Consider the following 23,460-nt stretch of genomic DNA (forward strand, 5'->3'; position numbering starts at 1 on the left):
CCTTAAGTTTATAATCTGAATTACATGTTTCAACAAAAAAATTAATTGAACAGCATTCTCTTCCCTTCATGACGCGATTCCGATTATGCCCCTTTGTAAATGCTTCCAAACAAAAATTAAAGTAACTTTTGTAAAAGTTCGTGTTTTCTTTCAAGTGAAATTAATTCTCCTAAAAACGCGTTTGCAAGAACAGTAATCACAAGACCCACATAGTCAAGAGACTAATGCAGCTGTGTCTTATTCTAGAGTTCCTGTTTCGAAACTTTCCTTGGTCGGAGATATTTTCACTCAAAAAATTATCTGGGATAAAGTTCCCTATAAATTTAATTTCCCCGTCATTCGAGACAATTTTGTTCGACGTTAGTAGGTTTCTGTTTTTGAAAGTCTTTGTTTTTCAGATCTTGTCCTGGTATGTTTTTAACAGAGTTTCTCGGCTGATACTTTCTAATTTAGTGATCGAAATTTGAAGGCCACTGAAGCCCTGCTTATAAAAATCCCAGGAGCTCATTTTTAAATCAGGGTCTCAGCAATTTCCTGTGCTTCAGTTTTTCTGAAGCGTCGGTTTAAGTAATAGAGTCATCATCCTATCACCGTTAACCAATAGTAGTAGTAGTAGTAGTAGTAATAGTAGTAGTAGTAGTAGTAGTAGTAGTAGTAGTAGTAGTAGTAGTAGTAGTAGTAGTAGTAGTAGTAGTAGTAGTAGTAGTAGTAGTAGTAGTAGTAGTAGTAGTAGTAGTAGTAGTAGTAGTAGTAGTAGCCTTTTCTGAATTTGGGCAATTTCTTCGACCATTTTCAGAATAGCCGTGAAAAACATTTTACCCAAATTAAGAAGACCATTTTACGAAAAACTTCCGCCCCCCAAATTCAGAAGAGGGTTGCCCAAATTCAGAAATGGATTTTTTGACCAATTTCGGAATTGGCCCGGTGCCCATTTTCCTACTCCACTCCTACTACTCCTTGGAATTTGGGTAAGTGTTATGGGGATGATGGCCGAATCAGAAATTGGGCTCAAAAGGGTTGTGAAACTACGACAAAAGATTAGTCTGGTATTTGTGAGTTTCAAGTGTTTCGTTACCTTAGCGTTTCGTGTATTTGGCGATTTATAAATTTACTCTTTTCACAAAAGTTTTTGAAAAAAATAGCAATGAGATCCTTTTTTGAAGAACTGTTTGCACTAAATCACTGTTTTATCTCAAACATTTTGGCTTTCCAGGAAGACAAATGGCCTTGAGAGAAGATCTGCTAACCGCCGGTTTCCTCCAAATGTCAAATTTTTATACCGAAAATCAGTTTCACTTGATAAATTGCCTATTTTTAGAAAAAAATTATTTGCAAAAAACATAAAAAAAATCCCCAGTGGGCCATTTGGCCCACTGGGGATTTTTTTTGACCCCTCATCCCAAACCTCTTTTGCGTGCGTCATTTTGCGCTAATAAAAAATTCCAGGCGTATTACGGAAAGACAGCCGTATTTCGTTTTGACGTGGAGAGCCGTGAAAAAAACATTGTTCCTATTCAAATAAAACAACGTTTTTTGCGTTGTTTTGGAAGTTCCGGCTGCAATTGGATTTGTCTGGTGTTTGTGAGTATGAGGTGTTTCGTTACATTAGCGTTTCATGCATTTGGCGATTTGTAAAGTTACTCTTTTCACACAAGTTTTCGAAAAACTTTTCGTTGAGATCCTTTTTTGAAGAACTGTTTGCACTATATCACTGTTTTATCTCAAACATTTTGGCTTTCCAGGAAAACAAATAGACTTGCGAAAATATTTGCTAACCGCCAGTTTCCTCCAAATGTCAAATTTTAGTTTCGAAACTCAGTTTCCCTTGATAAATTGCCTATTTTTAGAACAAATTATTTGCAAAAAACATAAAAAAAATCCCCAGTGGGCCAAATGGCCCACTGGGGATTTTTTTTGACCCCTCATCCCAAACCTCTTTTGCGTGCGTCATTTTGCGCTAATAAAAAATTCCAGGTGTATTACGGAAAGACAGCCGTATTTCGTTTTGACGTGGAGAGCCGTGAAAAAAAATACTGTTCCTAATAAGAAACCAACTAAAAAAACAACGTTTTTTGCGCTTTTTTGGAAGTTCCGGCTGCAATTGGATTTGTCTGGTATTTGTGAGTATGAGGTGTTTCGTTACATTAGCGTTTCATGCATTTGGCGATTTGTAAAAACACTCTTTTCACAAAAGTTTTCGAAAAATTTTTCAATGAGATCCTTTTTTGAAGAACTGTTTGCACGATATCACTGTTTTATCTCAAACATTTTGGCTTTCCAGGAAAAGAAATGGCCTTGAGAGAAGATCGGCTAACCGCCAGTTTCCTCCAAATGTCAAATTTTCGCACCGAAACTCATTTTCACTTGATAAATTGCCTACTTTTAGAAAAAAATGATTTGCAAAAAACATTAAAAAAAATCCCCAGTGGACCATTTGGCCCACTGGGGATTTTTTTTGACCCCTCATTCCAAACCTCTTTTGCGTGCGTCATTTTGCGCTAATAAAAAAATCCAGGCGTATTACGGAAAGACAGCCGTATTTCGTTTTGACGTGGAGAGCCGTGAAAAAAAATATTGTTCCTAATAAAAAAACAACTAAAAAAACAACGTTTTTTGCGCTTTTTTGGAAGTTCCGGCTGCAATTGGATTTGTCAGGTATTTGTGAGTATGAGGTGTTTCGTTACATTAGCGTTTCATGCATTTGGCGATTTGTAAAGTTACTCTTTTCACAAAAGTTTTCGAAAAATTTTTCGATGAGATCCTTTTTTGAAGAACTGTTTGCACTATATCACTGTTTTATCTCAAACATTTTGGCTTTCCAGGAAAACGAATGGCCTTGAGAGAAGATCGGCTATACACCAGTTTCCTCCAAATGTCAAATTTTTGCACCGAAACTCAGTTTCACTTGATAAATTGCCTACTTTTAGAAAAAAATGATTTGCAAAAAACATTAAAAAAATCCCCAGTGGGCCATTTGGCCCACTGGGTTTTTTTTTGATCCCTCATCCTTAACTTCTTTTGCGTGCGTCATATTGCGCTAATAAAAAATTCCAGGCGTATTACGGAAAGACAGCCGTATTTCGTTTTGACGTGGAGAGCCGTGAAAAAAAATATTGTTCCTATTAAAAAAACAACTAAAAAAACAACGTTTTTTGCGCTTTTTTGGAAGTTCTGGCCGCAATTGGATTAGTCTTTTATTTGTGAGTTTCAAGTGTTTTGTTACATGACCGTTTCATGCATTTGGCGATTTGTAAAGTTACTCTTTTCACAAAAGTTTTCGAAAAATTTTTCGATATGATCCTTTTTTGAAGAACTGTTTGCACTATATCACTGTTTTATCTCAAACATTTTGGCTTTCCAGGAAAAGAAATGGCCTTGAGAGAAGATGTGCTAACCGCCAGTTTCCTCCAAATGTCAAATTCTTGCATCGAAACTCAGTTTCACTTGATAAATTGCCTACTTTTAGAAAAAAATGATTTGCAAAAAACATTAAAAAAATCCCCAGTGGGCCATTTGGCCCACTGGGGATTTTTTTTGACCCCTCATCCCAAACCTCTTTTGCGTGCGTCATTTTGCGCTAATAAAAAATTCCAGGCGTATTACGGAAAGACAGCCGTATTTCGTTTTGACGTGGAGAGCCGTGAAAAAAAATATTGTTCCTAATAAAAAAACAACTAAAAAAACAACGTTTTTTGCGTTTTTTTGGAAGTTCCGGCTGCAACTGGATTAGTCTGTTATTTGTGAGTTTCAAGTGTTTTGTTACATTAGCGTTTCATGCATTTGGCGATTTGTAAAGTTACTCTTTTCACAAAAGTTTTCGAAAAATTTTTCAATGAGATCCTTTTTTGAAGAACTGTTTGCACGATATCACTGTTTTATCTCAAACATTTTGGCTTTCCAGGAAAAGAAATGGCCTTGAGAGAAGATCGGCTAACCGCCAGTTTCCTCCAAATGTCAAATTTTTGCACCGAAACTCAGTTTCACTTGATAAATTGCCTACTTTTAGAAAAAAATGATTTGCAAAAAACATTAAAAAAATCCCCAGTGGGCCATTTGGCCCACTGGGGATTTTTTTGACCCCTCATCCCAAACCTCTTTTGCGTGCGTCATTTTGCGCTAATAAAAATTCCAGGCGTATTACGGAAACACAGCCGTATTTCGTTCTGACGTGGAGAGCCGTGAAAAAAAATATTGTTCCTATTAAAAAAAAACAATGTTTTTTGCGTTGTTTTGGAAGTTCTGGCTGCAATTGGACTAGTCTGTTATTTGTGAGTTTCAAGTGTTTTGTTACATTAGCGTTTCATGCATTTGGCGATTTGTAAAGTTACTCTTTTCACAAAAGTTTTCGAAAAATTTTTCAATGAGACCCTTTTTTGAAGAACTGTTTGCACGATATCACTGTTTTATCTCAAACATTTTGGCTTTCCAGGAAAAGAAATGGCCTTGAGAGAAGATGTGCTAACCGCCAGTTTCCTCCAAATGTCAAATTTTTGCACCGAAACTCATTTTCACTTGATAAATTGCCTACTTTTAGAAAAAAATGATTTGCAAAAAACATTAAAAAAATCCCCAGTGGACCATTTGGCCCACTGGGGATTTTTTTTGACCCCTCATTCCAAACCTCTTTTGCGTGCGTCATTTTGCGCTAATAAAAAAATCCAGGCGTATTACGGAAAGACAGCCGTATTTCGTTTTGACGTGGAGAGCCGTGACAAAAAATATTGTTCCTATTAAAAAAACAACTAAAAAACAACGTTTTTTGCGTTTTTTGGAAGTTCCGGCTGCAATTGGATTAGTCTGTTATTTGTGAGTTTCAAGTGTTTTGTTACATTAGCGTTTCATGCATTTGACGATTTGTAAAAACACTCTTTTCACAAAAGTTTTCGAAAAATTTTTCAATGAGATCCTTTTTTGAAGAACTGTTTGCACGATATCACTGTTTTATCTCAAACATTTTGGCTTTCCAGGAAAACAAATTGCCTTGCAAAAATATTTGCTAACCACCAATTTCCTTCAAGTGTCAAATTTTTGCACCGAAACTCAGTTTCAATTGATAAATTGCCTATTTTTAGAAAAAAATTATTTGCAAAAAACATAAAAAAAAATCCCCAGTGGGCCATTTGGCCCACTGGGGATTTTTTTTGACCCCTCATCACAAACCTCTTTTGCGTGCGTCATTTTGCGCTAATAAAAAATTCCAGGCTTTTTGCGGAAAAACATTGCTTTAGGGAGAAAAATACCTGGAGAAACGAATTTCAAGGATTCTATGTATTCTGTCATCCTGTGGTGTATAAATAGGCGTCCAATGAGTTAAAAATTGTATTTTTGAACTTCTTCAATGTGGAAAATTATATTAAAACAGTAAATTTGCACTTTCTTTCTCTAAACTTTTGCTCTAGGAAGCAAAAATACCTGGAGAAACGAAATATTTTCAAGTTTTCTATCTATTCTGTCATCCTGAGGGTATTTTTGACCAATTTTAAGATCGACATTATTGCAGTATATAAATTTTTGAAGTTTTTTTTGTATTGAAAATTGGGCGAAGATAATAAAACAGGCATTTTTTGGCCGCTTTGAACATGAAACGCCTCTTTGAACGCTTAGGTCCAAAAAAGGCAAGATAGAACTAGTGATTGTTTTTTTTTGAAAAGATAACAAATATTGTTTTACATTGCTTCATATATAGCTCATTTTAAAGCTCATAAAATAGGACTTGCAGCCATTTTTTTTACTTTTATGAATAAAAGCCTCAAGGGTACCTTAATTGGCATCAAACATAAAAGAAAAATCGAGTCGTTTATGACTTGGTAAATATTGGCTAAGTCTACCCATTTTTTTTAATAGTACAATAGCTCTATATAAAGTTTCGAAAAGATCTTGTTTACAAAATTGCGCGATGATAATATAACATGCGTTTTTTGACCGCTTTGACCATGAAACGACCCTTTGAACGCTTAGGCCCAAAACAGACAAGATTCGATGTTTGTTTGTTTTACTCAGAACGTAACAAATATTAGCTCAATTTGCGTTCTTTATAGCTCATTTTAATGCATTTGTGATAGGCTTTGCAGTCGTATGTTTTATTTTTTGTAAACGATTGCTTCAAGGGTACCTAAAGTGGCTTCAAAGATAAAAGAAAAATCGAAGCTATTATGACTTGGTAAATAGTGGCTGAGTCCGCCCACTTTTAAGACTGGTACAATGACCCTATATAATGTTTTGAAAAGCTCTTGTGTAAACAATTGCGCAAGGAAAAAAAACGGGCACTTTTTGACCGTTTAGGTGCGTTTATGTCTCCTAGAAGCACTGGTCAGCGAGTTGAAATTTCGATTTGTATATGATGTAAAATTTCTCAACGAATAATCACTCAAGTGAATTGATATATAGTCCACTTTGAAGACAAGAATCCCTTTGTTGCAGCCATTAGCTAATTGGGATCGTAAGAGGGCTGTAAGTATCACTTTTTTTCAAAACTGTCATTTTTCGTGCTGATTTCTAAAAATTTTTGTAAAAAGTAAAGATATTGGATGTTAATTGAATAACTAACCAAATGAAACACATATCGTTGCAAAGCTCCTACATTGTAGTTGATGTGGACATATTTGTTTGTGTCCAATTTTTGCGTAGAAGATCTCAAGTACAGGATTGATTAGAGAAAAGCAAATTGAAAACTTTTTGATTTATAGATTTGCAGTAAATGCGAATACTTATATAAAAGCAGAACCATTGGTTCATGTTTTTTTTTCAATGCCATTTGCAGACAAATCTGCTAAGATTATAAAAATTGCGCTTTTGGACCATTTAGGTACGTTTAGAGTACCTAGAGTATTTTTTTATAAGCGGATTGGAATTGGAATAATTTTCCATACCCAAATTCAGAAAAATTTCGCTGATGCAATCAAAAGCTCTAAATATCACCAAAAACGTTTTTTACAGATTTTTTTTACTTTAGCCTCATCCCGGTAAAAATAAATACCTGATCGCTGCAAAAAAACGAGGCGTAGAACGAATTAAGTCAGTGTCAGTGATCATTCAAAAATTAAAAATTCTAGGACTTCCTTGCAGAAAAATTGTTTCAATTTGCCCCCTTCTAGAACTTGTAGGTCTGTTTTTTTAAGGAGACCATCACTGCATTACAGCAGCAATCAAAGGCAGCTTTTTTGAAAGTTAAATAACTATTGCTTTGAAATGGCCTCAAGTTTTCTGATGAACGGTCTGATTTCGAAATTGACATCAACACAACTTCTTAAAAAAAAAACTGTCACTGGCATTTTTTTTATGGCCGCATTTGTCTCCGGCATGTGTCTAAAATCTCGACTTTCAAATGAGTTGTTTTAGTGGCAAATTCTCATGGGTTCAGGAGAAATGCTGAAGTGGCCAGACTAAGGGAAACTTCCGCCTCCCAAATTAAGAACGCTTTTTTTTCAACCCTTTTTTCTCAAAATCAATAAGATCATTTGTTTCAAAACTTTGCATATGAGTTTGTTGTACTAAAGGGAAGGCACATGCAAAATTTCAGGTTTCTATGATGATTTTTGCCAAATCACTCATTTTTGGATCCTTGGGTTTTGCAGGTGAGGTCTACTAGTACAAACCTGAATCAAAAGCTGAAAAAACGGTCGTTTCTAAAAAGACTACGCACTATCTTGCAAATACCAAATATGCTTTAAAGTACTCCGACAGGACACATATCAAAAAATTTTTGCAAAAGAACGTGTATTTGCGGAGAAAATGCATTTTCTGGATTTCGCAGTTTTTGTGGTGTTTGGCCGCTTTTGGTACCCTACTCCGCTCGGTTCATAAATCCTCGAATATTCACTTTAAAACCATCAATCAATTTGCTACGGATTGTGCGTCAGCCGTACTTTATTCTGAATACAATTTGTTTGGAAAAATTGTGAGAAAAAGTTTAAAAAAATATCAAAATTTGCAAAAAATAAGAAATTTTGAAAAATTTTCGATCAACTTAAAAATGGTCCTATGAACTGTTTTTTCGGGGCTTTTTTCGATTTTTGAGCTACAAATACGTTGACCTATCACGTTATGGCATGTGTTTTGGACCCGGAACGCGTTTTCATTGTTCGCGGGGGTATGCTAAATCCGTGGATTTGGTGGTCCAAATTCAGAAATGCCGTAGTAGTAGTAGTAGTAGTAGTAGTAGTAGTAGTAGTAGTAGTAGTAGTAGTAGTAGTAGTAGTAGTAGTAGTAGTAGTAGTAGTAGTAGTAGTAGTAGTAGTAGTAGTAGTAGTAGTAGCCATTTCTGAATTTGGGCAATTTCTTCGCCCATTTTCAGAACGGCCCTGAAAAACCGCCTCCCAAATTAAGAAGACCATTTTAGGAAAAACTTCCGCCTCCCAAATTCAGAAGAGGGTTGCCCAAATTCAGAAATGGATTTTTTGACCAATTTCGGAATTGGCCCGGTGCCCATTTTCCTACTCCACTCCTACTACTCCTTGGAATTTGGGTAAGTGTTCTGGGGATGGTGGCCGAATCAAAAAATGGGCTCAAAAGTGTTGTGAAACTACGACAAAGAAAAGACACTTCTCATTTTCAAGCCTTTCAAAAATTAAATGATAGAAATGCAATAATTCGAACAGAAATTTAACAAACGCGAAAAAAAAATTCGCCCAAATTAGGGTGGCAGTGCAGGTCAATTGGTAAACAAAACTGGCATAACTTTGACAAACAGCTCTAACAAACATGTCTTTCCTCCATTTAAATCGAGGCATTCGACAGCAATTGTGAAGCCAGGAAATGACTTCCACGTGAATTTCAATTTCACTTGTTAAATTTCCTTTTTTTGGCAAAGATCATTTGCACAAAAACATTTAAAAAATCCCCAGTGCGCCAATTTGCCCAGCGGGGATTTTTTCTTTCATCATGTGGGGTATAAATAGGCGTCCAATGAATATAAAATTTATATTTTTGAACTCGCCCAATATAGGAGATCTTATAAAGACAATAAATTTTTACTTTCTTCTCCTAAACTTTTGCTCTGTGAAGCAAAAATACCTGGAGAAACGAATTATTTTCAAGTATTCTATGTATTCTGTCCAGATGTTGGGTATAAATAGACACCCAATGTGTATTAAAATAATATTTTTGAACTCCCCTAACAAAAAAGGTTACGTAAGACGTGCGCTTTTTCGTGCTTTTTTCTTCTAAACGTTTGATCTAGGAAGCAAAAATACCTGAAGAAGCGAAATATTTTCAAGTTTTCTATCTATTTTGTCACCCTGAGGGGTAAATCTGACCAATTTTACGACAGAAATATTAGCTGTGTGTAAAAGCTTAAATGTTATTGTATATAAAATTGGGCGAAGATAACGAAAAAGGCAGTTTTTGGCCGCTTTGATCTTGAAAAGACTCTTTGAACGCCTAGGTCCAAAAATTACAAGATGCCTCTAGTACTTGTTTTGCTCAAAAGGTAACAATCATTGGCTCATATATTGCTTTACACATAACTCATTTTATTGTTCTTTAAAAATCTTTGCAGTCTTATATACTACTCAAATTAAATGATGGCTTCACGTGTAACTGAAATGGCATCAAACATAAAAGAAAAATCGAGTCAATTATGGCTTGATAAATAGTGGCTGAGTCCGCCCACTTTTAAGAATGGTACAATAGCTTTATATAACGTTTTGAAGGCTTCTTATGTAGACAATTGCGCGAGAATAAAAAACGGTTACATTTTGACCGTTTAGGCGCGTTTATGCCTCCTGGAAACAGTTGTCACCTAGTTGAAAGTTCGATTTGTATTTGATGTAAAGTTTTTCTACGAACTATCGCTCAAATGAATTGATATATAGTTCATTTTGAAGACAATAATCGCTTTCTTGAACCAATAGCTAATTGGGATCTTAAGAGGGCGGTAAATATCAGTTTTTCTCAAAATTGTAATTTCTCGTGCTGAAGTTTAAAAACTTTTTGTAAAAAGTAAAGATTTTGGATGTATAATGAATAACTCACGAAATGAAACACATATCCTTGCAAATCCCTTACGTTGTAGTTTGCGCGGATATATTTGTTTTAACCAAATTCGGCCTTGATGAATCATCAAATTTTAGGATTGATTACACAAGAGCAAAACGACATATTTTTGATTCACAAATTTGTAGTAAATCCGAAAAATTATCTAAAAGTGGCACCAATGGCTCCTACTTTTTTTCAACGAAAATTATAGACGCATGTGCTGCAATTATTAGAATGGCACTCATGGACCATTTAGGTAAGTTTAGGGTCTTAGAAAGCGGAGCGATATTGGAATGATTTTCTATACCCTAATTCAGAAAAACTGATCTGATGCAATCAAAAGCTGTAAATATTACCAAAACGTTTTTTTAAGATTTTTTATACTCTAGCCTCATCCCTGTATAAATAAATACCTCACCGTTGCAAGAAACTAGGCTTAGAACGAATTAAGTCAGTGTCCTTGACCATTCAAAAATGAGATTCTCCAGGACCTCCTAGCAGAAAAATTGTTTCAATTTTACCCTTTCTAGAACTAGTGGGTCTGTTTCTTTAAAGTGCACTCCACTGTGTGACAACAGCAATCGAAGGACGTTTTCTATAAAAGTTCAATAACTAATGCTTCGAAATGGCCGCAATTTTTCTGGCGCACGGTCTGACTTCGAAATCTACATCAACACAACTTCTTAAGAAAAAATTGTTACTGGAACTTTTGTAATAGCCGCATTTGTCTGTGACATGTGGCCAACAACTCGACTTGCAATTGAGTTGTTTTAAAAGGAAAATCTCATTGGTTCCGAAGAAACACTGAAGTGGCCAAACTAATAGAAACTTCCCGGGCCGAAATTCGGAACGTTTTTTTCTCAAAACCGATTAGATAATATAATCCAATACTGTGCATACGAATTTTTAGAACCAAAATTAAGCCACAAGCCAGTTTCAGTTATGCCGATTGCAAATTGTGAGAAAAAGTTTTAAAAAACCAAAATTTGCAACAAAAAATTTGAAATATTTTCGATCAATTTGAAAATGGTCCTATGAATTGTATTTTTCGGGGCTTCTTTGATTTTTGAGCTACAATTACGTTGATCTATCACTTTATGGCTTTTGTTTTGAACTTGAAACGCGTTTTCGTTGTTTGCGGGGTATGCTAAATCCGCGGCTTCCGTGGACCAAATTCAGAAATTCTGTAATTGGTTTTGTCGTGGATTGTTCCTACTGAAAAAAACACAACGTTTTTTGTGTTGTTTTCAAAGTTGTGGCTAAAATTGCAACATTCTGTTTTTGTGAGTTTCAACTTTCTTGTTACGTTAGCCTTTCAAGTTTTTGGCGATTTATAAAGTTACTCTTTTCAAAAAAGTTTTTGAAAAATTTTGCAATGAAGTCCTTTTTTGAAGAACTGTTAGCTCTATATCGCTCATTTATGTCAAACACTTTGAATTTCCTGGAATACAAATGGCCGTGATAGAAGACCTGCTAACCTCTAGTTACTTCCAAATTCTAAATTTTTGCAACAAAACTCAGTTTCACTTGTTAAATTGCCTATTTTTTTGGAAAAAATTATTTGCAAAAAAAACATAAAAAAATCACCAGTGAGCCAATTGGCCCACTGGGGATTTTTTTGACCCCTTATCTCAAACCCCTCTCACTTGCGTCTCTTTGCGCTAATAAAAACATCTAGGCATATTACGGAAAAACCTTGCTCTAGGAAGAAGAAATACCTGGAGAAACGAATTTCAAGGATTCTTTGTATTCTTTCATCCTGTGGGGTATCAATAGGCGTCCAATGAATATAAAATTTATGTTTTTGAATTTGCCCAATATAGGAGATTATATAAATACAATCAATTGGCACTTTCCTTCTCTAAAATGTTGCTCTATGAAGCAAAAATACCTGGAGAAACGAATTTTTTTCAAGTATTCTTTGTATTTTGTCCACTTGTGGGGTATAAATAGACACCCAATGTGTATAAAAATATTATTTTTGAACTCCCCTAATAGATGACGTTACGTAAAACGAATAAATGTGCTTTTTTTCTTCTAAACGTTTCCTCTAGGAAGCAAAAACACCTGAAGAAATGAAAAATTTTCAAGTTTTCTATCTATTCTGTCATCCTGAGGGATATTTCTGAACAATTTTAAGATAGACATTATTGCACTGTATAAAGTTTTGAAATTTTATTGTATTGAAAATTGGGCGAAGATAATAAAACAGGCATTTTTTTGCCGCTTTGACCATGAAACGCCTCTTTGAACGCTTAGGTCCAAAAAAGACAAGATGCCACTAGTGATTGTTTTTTTGAAAAGGTAACAAATATTGTTTTACATTGCTTCATATATAGCTCATTTTAAAGCTCTCAAAATAGGATTTGCAGCCATTTGTTTTACTTTTATGAATAAAAGCTTCAAGGGTACCTAAATTGGCATCAAACATAAAAGAAAAATCGAGTCGTTTATGACTTGGTAAATATTGGCTAAGTCCACCCCTTTTTTAGAATAGTACAATAGCCCTATATAAAGTTTCGAAAAAATCTTGTATACAAAATTGCGCGATGATAATATAACATGCGTTTTGTTACCGCTTTGGCCATGAAATGACTCTTTGAACGCTTAGGCCCAAAATAGACAAGATACGAATTTTGTTTGTTTTACTCAAAAGGTAACAAACATTAGCTCAATTTGCTTCTTTTGTAGCTCATGTTAATGCATTTTGGATGGGCTTTGCAGTCGTATGTATTATTCTTTGTAAACGATTGCTTCAAGGGTACCCAAAGTGGCTTCAAAGATAAAAGAAAAATCGAAGCTATTATGATTTGTTAAATAGTGGCTGAGTCAGCCCATTTTTAAGAATGATACAATAGCCCTATATAAAGTTTTGAAAATCTCGTGTGTAGACAATTGCGCGAGGAAAAAGAAACGGGCACTTTTTGACCGTTTAGGTGCGTTTATGTCTCCTAGAAGCACTGGTCAGCGAGTTGAAATTTCGATTTGTATATGATGTAAAATTTCTCAACGAATATTCACTCAAGTGAATTGATATATAGTTCACTTTGAAGACAAGAATCCCTTTGTTGCAGCCATTATCTAATTGGGATCGTAAGAGGGCTGTAAGTATCACTTTTTCTCAAAATTGTCATTTTTCGTGCTGATTTCTAAAATTTTTTTTAAAAAGTAAAGATATTGGATGTTTAATGAATAACTAATCAAATGAAACACATATCGTTGCAAAGCTCCTACACTGTAGTTGACGTGGACATATTTGTTTGTGTCCAAATTTTGCCTAGAAGATCTCAAGTACAGGATTGATTAGAGAAAAGCAAATTGAAATATTTTTGATTCATAAATTTGCAGTAAATCCGAATACTTATATAAAAGCAGAACCAATGGTTCATGTTTTTTTTTCAATCCCATTTACAGACAAATCTGCTAAGATTATAAAAATTGCGCTTTTGGACCATTTAGGTACGTTTGGAGTACCTAGAGTATTTTTATTTAAGTGGATTGGAATTGGAATTATTTTCCATACCCAAATTCAGAAAAACTGCGCTGATGCAATCAAAAGCTCTAAATATCACCAAAAACGTTTTTTACAAATTTTTTCTACTTTAGCCTCATCCCGGTATAAATAAATACCTGATCGCTGCAAAAAACGAGGCTTAGAATGAATTAAGTCAGTGTCAGTGATCATTCAAAAATGAAAATTTCTAGGACTTCCTTGCAGAAAAATTGTTTCAATTTGCCCCCTTCTAGAACTTGTAGGTCTGTTTTTTTAAGGAGACCTCCACTGCATTACAGCGGCAATCAAACGCAGCTTTCTTTGAAAGTTAAATAACTGATGCTTTGAACTGGCCGCAAGTTTTCTGATGAACGGTCTGATTTCGAAACTGACATCAACACAACTTCTTAAAAAAAATAACTGCTACTGGCATTTTTTTAATGGCCATATTTGTCTCCGGCATGTGCCCAAAAACTCGACTTTCAAATGAGTTGTTTCAGTGACAAAGTCTCATGGGTTCAGAAGAAATGCTGAAGTGGCCAGACTAAGGGAATCTTCCGCCTCCCAAATTTAGAACGCTTTTTTTTCAACCCTTTTTTCTCAAAATCAATAATATCATTTGTTTCAAAAATTTGCATTTGAACTTGTTGTACTAAAAGGAAGCCACATGCCAAATTTCAGGTTTCTATGATGATTTTTGCCAAATCACTTATTTTTGGATCCTTGGATTTTGCAGGTGAGGTCTACTAGTACAAACCTGAATCAAAAGCTGAAAAAACGGTCGTTTCTAAAATGACTACGCACTATCCTGCAAACACCAAATACGCTTTAAAGTACTCCGACAGGACACATATCAAAAAATTTTTGCGAAAGAACGTTTATTCACGGAGAAAATGCAATTTCTCGATTTCGCAGTTTTTGTGGTGTTTGGCCGCTTTTGGTACCCTACTCCGCTCGGTTCATAAATCCTCGAATATTCAATTTACAACCATCAATCAACTTGCTACGGATTGTGCGTGAGCCGTATTTTATTCTGAATACAATTTGTTTGGAAAAATTGTGAGAAAAAGTTTTAAAAAATACCAAAATTTGCAAAAAAAAATAAATTTTGAAAAATTTTCGATCAACTTAAAAATGGTCCTATGAACTGTTTTTTCGGGGCTTTTTTTGGTTTTTGAGCTACAAATACGTTGACCTATCACTTTATGGCTTGTGTTTTGGACCCGGAACGCGTTTTCATTGTTTGCGGGGTATGCTAAATCCGTGGGTTTGGTGGACCAAATTCAGAAATGCCGTAGTAGTAGTAGTAGTAGTATTAGTAGTAGTAATAGTAGTAGTAGTAGTGGTAGTAGTCGTAGCTGATCTAGCCATGTCTTTCACTGTCCTGCAACTACTACTACTACTACAGCCGCTTGTCTGGACTTAGCAAAGTACGATTTAGACATTTTCGGAATTCAAGAAACCAGACGAACAGGAGATTGACCTTGGAACGCACAACTCTTCTTGACCAACTCACTGCGTTCTTCCAATCGTTCAAAACAAGCAGGTGTGGCTATTGTGGTTAAGAAGACACTGCTTGGCTGCATAATCGAAAACGTGACTGTGAATGAACGCTTGTGCTATATCAAATTTGCTGTGCAACAAAGAACAAATTTGATTGTCATTGTGTGTTATGCGCCGACAAATGAAGCGGATATTAAAAAAGGAAGGTTTTTGGAACACACTAACAAGTTTGACAAACGGCTTCAGAGAAAGGGAGCACAAATGTCTCATCAGAGTCTTCAATGCAGAGCCGTGTAGTAATAAAGAGAACGAACATCTATGCATTGGCCCTTTTGGTTTCGGCAAAGAGAACGATAACGCAGAAAAACTTCTGAGTCTCTGTGAGGCAAACAAACTACTGATTGGAGGAACATAGTTTCGACACCGTTTTGTGCATAGATACACTTTCAAACCGCCTGACAAAATTTTTCGGAAGAAAATGTTGGATCTTGCATTGCTCTCAAATCGGTATCGCAGTTTTTTGCAAGATGTCAGAACCAGAAGGGGAAAACTTACTTTGACTGACCGTGAATTATTAACAGCACATTTACATCTTTAACTGCAGAACTCTAAACTTCGTAAACCTGCGAAGATTAACCCGGCGAAATTGCATGACGAAAAAGTTCGAACCCAGTTCAACGAATTAGTGAACAAAAATTGCACCAGAAAGACGACATTGACGACGTTGAACCATCGTGGCTCATCTTTCGCAGTGATGTTAACGATGCTGCCTCAAAAGTTCTCGTACAGGATAGAAAAGAGCACAAGCCCTGGATATCTAACGAGACAATCGATCTGATTCCAAAGAGAGGCAAGTTGCAGTTGAGGAGAAACTCAAGCAAAACAGAGGATTTGTCTAAGACCAATTTGGATAAATAAAAACCAAATCAATTAAAGCGGAGGCTTTGGTTGAGTTAACTGACACTAAATCTAACAAAGCTGAGGCTTTGTTAGTATTTGAAGACTGTTGCAAATTTGTGCGAAAAGCTGTGAGGGCGGATAAAAGCAATTGGCTCAATGAAAAGGGTATTCTGATTCAAGGACTTGCTGATAAATGTAGCATCAAAGAAATGTTTGGCAAAACAAAGCTTGTTTGCAGAAAGTGGTGTCCACAAACAACAAAGCTCATGTCTAAAGATGGCCAAGTGCTAGGCAAAAAATGAAGAGGTTGAAAAGATGGACGGAACACTTCAAGAAACTCTTGAATCCGTCAAAAAGATGCAAAACTTGTCCATCACCAATTCTTGAAGCCGCAAAAGACCTTGAGATTGAGCTTGGTCCAATTCGCTTGAATGAAGTTATTGATGTTTTTAAATCCTGAAAAATGGTAAAGCTAGTGGACCAGATGAAATGTTAAAAACCAGCTGAAGTGTTAAAAACTATTGACAGCATTGCGCAGGGGCTCTGAAACATAAGAGACAAGTCGAAGAAAACAGAATATCTACCAGAGGACTGGAAATTTGCGCAGATTGTACCACTGTACAAAAAAAAGAGGAAAACGAACAGACTGTAGCAATTATCGTGGCATCTCCCTAATGTCATTGCCGGGGAAAGTTTTTGCTGCAGTAACTTTAAGCAGATGCAAGGAAGCTCTTGATAAGGTATTGAGGGAATAGCAGTGTGAATTCAGGAAGATCAGGGGTTGTACCGACCAGCATTTTACGCTGAGACAGATTTAAGAAAAAGCGTTGTTTCACCAAGCTGATCTTAGTCTCTGCTTTATTGACTTTAGAGCAGCTTTTGATTCAGCTGTGGGAGACCGCAAGCACGGAATACTGAAGCATTATGGACTTCTCGTAAAAATTGTGAACTTTATCAAGAACAGCTATGACGGCTTCAATGTCGAGTCCAATTTGAAGGAGTGGTAGGGGATGCCTTTGACGACAGAGCTGGCGTTCGTCAAGGTGACGTATGGTCTCCATTACTGTTCGGAATTGTCATCAACTACGTATTGGCAAACTCAGTGAGTGGTGGAATAGACATTGGCCAAAATGTAGCAGAGCTTGACTGTGGTGAAGATGTTGCCCTTCCCTTGTGGAAAATTGTGATCCGGATGTTGAGGAGAACCTACATAGGATTGAAGAGACTGCTCAGAAGGTTGGTCTCCTGATTAACGTTAGTAAGACCAAAAACATGGGAGTATCGTTTCAACACCCAATGGCTTCAACAATACAACAAAATCAAGTCGAGATTATAACAGGATCTTAAAAACGACAAACTAGATTCCTCCGGAAGATAGACATTGTCTGAAGCTTATCCATGGGCACGAGGGAACGCAAAAAGCAGGCTGGTTTGACACCCTGAAATAAGACAAGATCCCTTTGAAACATTTGACATGCGAGACTATTCTCAATGGACCACTGGAACCTACCAACGTATAAAAAGTATGCTCGAAGTGTAAGCGTTGTTTTGATACTGTGGTTGGACAAAAAGGACACAAGTCAAGGTATTGCAAATAAGCTGAAGAAAACACAAAGCCCGAGTTAGTGAAACCCATTGGCGCAAAATTCGAAAACTTTGAAAAGAGCATGAGATGCAATAGATTTCAACAAAAATTCAAGTCTGTTAACGGTCGAAAGTACATGAATCAAGATATTGCGATAAACCGAAAGCCAGAGTTACTACAAGTTTTTTAGCAGTGTAGAGGACGTTTTGGTAACTGAATTTGAGAGCGTTCAGGCTTTTTATTATCTAGGATTCAACGTCAGTTTACAGGACGGTGATGCAAAAGAAATTATCTTTAAATTGGCTGATAGTAGACAACTCTTCAGTGATTTTTCGAACATCTGGAAGAATAAGCAATTAGCGACAATATAAAAGTGCAAGCTTTACAGAACGTTCATCCTGTCAGCGGTTTTTTACAGCTCAGAGACATGGACGATAAACAAAACGTTGGAGAAAAACTTGATAGCTTTCACCTGAACTGCCTACGTTGTATACTTTGTTTGACTTACATGACAAAAATAACTAACCAGTCTGTGCTCAAAACACAGATGCCAGCCTGTGCTCAAAACACAAGATCGGTCTTCACCAAATTCGTCAACGAAAAGTTTCTTGTTTAACTAATAACTCGATGGTGATTTAATTTAAGGATTGTTACCTTCAAAATTCTTGCCTTAAATCCATGTATGTTTGTCTTTATTTCTTTATGGAATTCAAGTATATCAGTATTTGTAGTAGTAGTAGTAGTAGTAGTAGTAGAAGTAGTAGTAGTAGTAGTAGTAGTAGTAGTAGTAGTAGTAGTAGCTGTAGCATAACTTGAAAATGGTCCATTTTTGGCCCATTTTCAAGTTTGGCTACAGAATCTCAGAACCCAAATTCAAGTGTCCATTTTCGAGTTAAAATCGTCGTACCCGAATTCCAGTTTTTTGATGCCCATTTTCAAGTTCACAAAATGAGACCAAATTACAGTTTGGCCCGATCCCCATTTTCATGTCTACTCATATGACTGGTATGACTCGACAAAAAAATGGGTATGGTTGATTTTTTGATGCGGCCGATCCAATAGTTTAACTTAAAACACTTAAATTTTACTAAAAGGCATAAATCCTTCTCAAATTTTTGAAAAACTAAAATCTTGTACTTTTTAAATCTTTTGTTATTGGACCCCCGAGAAAATTGAAATCCGCAAAAAATTTTTAAAAGCGCCGGATATTGCAACTCTAAAACACTTAATTTTTTTAATAATGTGATACATACCCCCCGAGAAATCCCATTTTACGTCCGTTATTTTAAACCCATGTTTCCGGTTATTTTAAGCCCATGTTTCCGGTAATTAATCCCTAAACAGGCGATGGACTTAGAAAAAATTGAAATCCGCAAAAATTTTTTCAAAAACTCCGGATTTTGCATCTCTAAAACACCTAATTTTTCTATATTGTGATACCAATCTTCTCCAAGCCGTTTACAGGCAGAATTGTTAACTATCCCGTGGATGAAGAGGTGTTTTGAAAAAATGGAGCTGCCAAAGACTTTCACTTAAAGAAAAAAAATCAATTTGAAAAAAAAATAGGGGATCATCTCGACTTGAGGGCTCTGGCCTTCAACTCGGGATGATCCCCTATTTTTTTGACCCCCCAAGAAATCTCATTTTATGTCCGTTATTTTAAGCCCATATTTGTTTCCGGTAATTAATCCCTAAACAGGCGATGGACTTAGAGAAAATTGAAATCCGCAAAAAATTTTTTAAAAACTCCGGATTTTGCATCTCTAAAAACACCTAATTTTTCTATATTGTGATACCAATCTTCTCCAAGCCGTTTACAGGCAGAATTGTTAACTATCCCGTGGATGAAGAGGTGTTTTGAAAAAATGGAGCTGCCAAAGACTTTCACTTAAAGAAAAAAAATCAATTTGAAAAAAAAATAGGGGATCATCTCGACTTGAGGGCTCTGCCTTCAACTCGGGATGATCCCCTATTTTTTTGACCCCCAAGAAATCCCATTTTATGTCCGTTATTTTAAGCCCATATTTGTTTCCGGTAATTAATCCCTAAACAGGCGATGGACTTAGAGAAAATTGAAATCCGCAAAAAATTTTTTAAAAACTCCGGATTTTGCATCTCTAAAACAACTAATTTTTCTATATTGTGATACCAATCACCTCCAAGCCGTTTTCAGGCAGAATTGTTAACTATCCCGTGGATGAAGAGGTGTTTTGAAAAAATGGAGCTGCCAAAGACTTTCACTTAAAGAAAAAAAATCAATTTGAAAAAAAAATAGGGGATCATCTCGAGTTGAGGGCTCTGGCCTTCAACTCGGGATAATCCCCTATTTTTTTGACCCCCCAAGAAATCCCATTTTTGGTCCGTTATTTCATGCCCATGTTTGTTTCCGGTAATTAATCCCTAAACAGGCGATGGACTTAGAGAAAATTGAAATCCGCAAAAATTTTTTTAAAAAACTCCGGATTTCGCAACTCTAAAACACTTAATTTTTATTATATTTTGATACCAATCTTCTCCAAGCCGTTCACAGGCAGATTTGTTAACTATCGCAAGGATGAAGAGGTGTTTTGAAAAAAATGGAGCGGCCAAAGACTTTGACTTTAAGCAAAATATCAATTTGAAAAAAAAAATAGGGGGTCATCTCGAGTTGAGGGCTCTGGCATTCAACTCGGGATGATCCCCTATTTTTTTTACCCCCGAGAAATCCCATTTTATGTCCGTTATCTTAAGCCCTTGTTTGTTCCGGTAATTAATCCCTAAACAGGCGATGGACTTAGAGAAAATTGAAATCCGCAAAAATTTATTTAAAAACTCCGGATTTCGCAACTCTAAATCACTTAATTTTTATTATATTGTGATACCAATCTTCTCCAAGCCATTCAGAGGCAGAATTGTTAACTATCCCGTTGATGAAGAGGTGCTTTGAAAAAAATGGAGCGGCCAAAGACTTTCAATTTAAGAAAAAAAACTAATTTGAAAAAAAAATAGTGGATCATCTCGAGTTGAGGGCTCTGGCCTTCAACTCGGGATGATCCCCTATTTTTTTGACCCCCCAAGAAATTCCATTTTATGTCAGTTATCTTAAGCCCTTGTTTGTTTCCGGTAATTAATCCCTAAACAGGCGATGGACTTAGAGAAAATTGAAATCCGCAAAAATGTTTTTAAAAACTCCGGATTTCGCAACTCTAAATCACTTAATTTTTATTATATTGTGATACCAATCTTCTCCAAGCCGTTCACAGGCAGATTTGTTAACTATCGCAAGGATGAAGAGGTGTTTTGAAAAAAATGGAGCGGCCAAAGACTTTGACTTTAAGCAAAATATCAATTTGAAAAAAAAATAGGGTGTCATCTCGAGTTGAGGGCTCTGGCCTTCAACTCGGGATGATCCCCTATTTTTTTGACCCCCCAAGAAATCCCATTTTTGGTCCGTTTTTTTATGCCCATGTTTGTTTCCGGTAATTAATCCCTAAACAGGCGATGGACTAAGAGAAAATTGAAATCAGCAAAAAATTTTTCAAAAACTCCGGGTTTCGCAACTCTAAAACACTTAATTTTTATTATATTGTGATACCAATCTTCTCCAAGCCGTTCACAGGCAGATTTGTTAACTATCGCAAGGATGAAGAGGTGTTTTGAAAAAAATGGAGCGGCCAAAGACTTTGACTTTAAGCAAAATATCAATTTAAAAAAAAAAATAGGGGGTCATCTCGAGTTGAGGGCTCTGGCCTTCAACTCGGGTTGATCCCCTATTTTTTTTACCCCCGAGAAATCCCATTTTATGTCCGTTATCTTAAGCCCTTGTTTGTTTCCGGTAATTAATCCCTAAACAGGCGATGGACTTAGAGAAAATTGAAATCCGCAAAAATTTTTTTAAAAACTCCGGATTTCGCAACTCTAAATCACTTAATTTTTATTATATTGTGATACCAATCTTCTCCAAGCCATTCACAGGCAGAATTGTTAACTATCCCGTTGATGAAGAGGTGCTTTGAAAAAAATGGAGCGGCCAAAGTCTTTCACTTTAAGAAAGAAAATCAATTTGAAAAAAAATAGGGGATCATCTCGAGTTGAGGGCACTGGCTTTCAACTCGGGATGATCCCCTATTTTTTTTACCCCCCGAGAAATCCCATTTTATGTCCGTTATTTTAAGCCCATGTTTGTTTCCGGTAATTAATCCCTAAACAGGCGATGGACTTAGAGAAAATTGAAATCCGCAAAAAAAATTTTAAAAACTCCCGATTTCGCAACTCTAAAACACTTAATTTTTATTATATTGTGATACCAATCTTCTCCAAGCCGTTCACAGGCAGATTTGTTAACTATCGCAAGGATGAAGAGGTGTTTTGAAAAAAATGGAACGGCCAAAGACTTTGACTTTAAGCAAAATATCAATTTGAAAAAAAAAATAGGGGGTCATCTCGAGTTGAGGGCTCTGGCATTCAACTCGGGATGATCCCCTATTTTTTTTACCCCCGAGAAATCCCATTTTATGTCCGTTATCTTAAGCCCTTGTTTGTTTCCGGTAATTAATCCCTAAACAGGCGATGGACTTAGAGAAAATTGAAATCCGCAAAATTTTTTTTAAAAACTCCGGATTTCGCAACTCTAAATCACTTAATTTTTATTATATTGTGATACCAATCTTCTCCAAGCCATTCAGAGGCAGATTTGTTAACTATCCCGTTGATGAAGAGGTGCTTTGAAAAAAATGGAGCGGCCAAAGACTTTCAATTTAAGAAAAAAAAACTAATTTGAAAAAAAAATAGTGGATCATCTCGAGTTGAGGGCTCTGGCCTTCAACTCGGGATGATCCCCTATTTTTTTGACCCCCCAAGAAATTCCATTTTATGTCAGTTATCTTAAGCCCTTGTTTGTTTCCGGTAATTAATCCCTAAACAGGCGATGGACTTAGAGAAAATTGAAATCCGCAAAAATGTTTTTAAAAACTCCGGATTTCGCAACTCTAAATCACTTAATTTTTATTATATTGTGATACCAATCTTCTCCAAGCCGTTCACAGGCAGATTTGTTAACTATCGCAAGGATGAAGAGGTGTTTTGAAAAAAATGGAGCGGCCAAAGACTTTGACTTTAAGCAAAATATCAATTTGAAAAAAAAATAGGGGGTCATCTCGAGTTGAGGGCTCTGGCCTTCAACTCGGGATGATCCCCTATTTTTTTGACCCCCCAAGAAATCCCATTTTTGGTCCGTTTTTTTATGCCCATGTTTGTTTCCGGTAATTAATCCCTAAACAGGCGATGGACTAAGAGAAAATTGAAATCAGCAAAAAATTTTTCAAAAACTCCGGGTTTCGCAACTCTAAAACACTTAATTTTTATTATATTGTGATACCAATCTTCTCCAAGCCGTTCACAGGCAGATTTGTTAACTATCGCAAGGATGAAGAGGTGTTTTGAAAAAAATGGAGCGGCCAAAGACTTTGACTTTAAGCAAAATATCAATTTGAAAAAAAAAATTAGGGGGTCATCTCGAGTTGAGGGCTCTGGCCTTCAACTCGGGTTGATCCCCTATTTTTTTTACCCCCCGAGAAATCCCATTTTATGTCCGTTATCTTAAGCCCTTGTTTGTTTCCGGTAATTAATCCCTAAACAGGCGATGGACTTAGAGAAAATTGAAATCCGCAAAAATTTTTTTAAAAACTCCGGATTTCGCAACTCTAAATCACTTAATTTTTATTATATTGTGATACCAATCTTCTCCAAGCCATTCACAGGCAGAATTGCTAACTATCCCGTTGATGAAGAGGTGCTTTGAAAAAAATGGAGCTGCCAAAGTCTTTCACTTTAAGAAAAAAAATCAATTTGAAAAAAAATAGGGGATCATCTCGAGTTGAGGGCACTGGCTTTCAACTCGGGATGATCCCCTATTTTTTTTACCCCCCGAGAAATCCCATTTTATGTCCGTTATTTTAAGCCCATGTTTGTTTCCGGTAATTAATCCCTAAACAGGCGATGGACTTAGAGAAAATTGAAATCCGCA

Source organism: Convolutriloba macropyga, chromosome 3 (assembly GCF_964194025.1).
Source record: "Convolutriloba macropyga chromosome 3, txConMacr16.3, whole genome shotgun sequence".
Classification (NCBI taxonomy): domain Eukaryota; kingdom Metazoa; phylum Xenacoelomorpha; order Acoela; family Convolutidae; genus Convolutriloba; species Convolutriloba macropyga.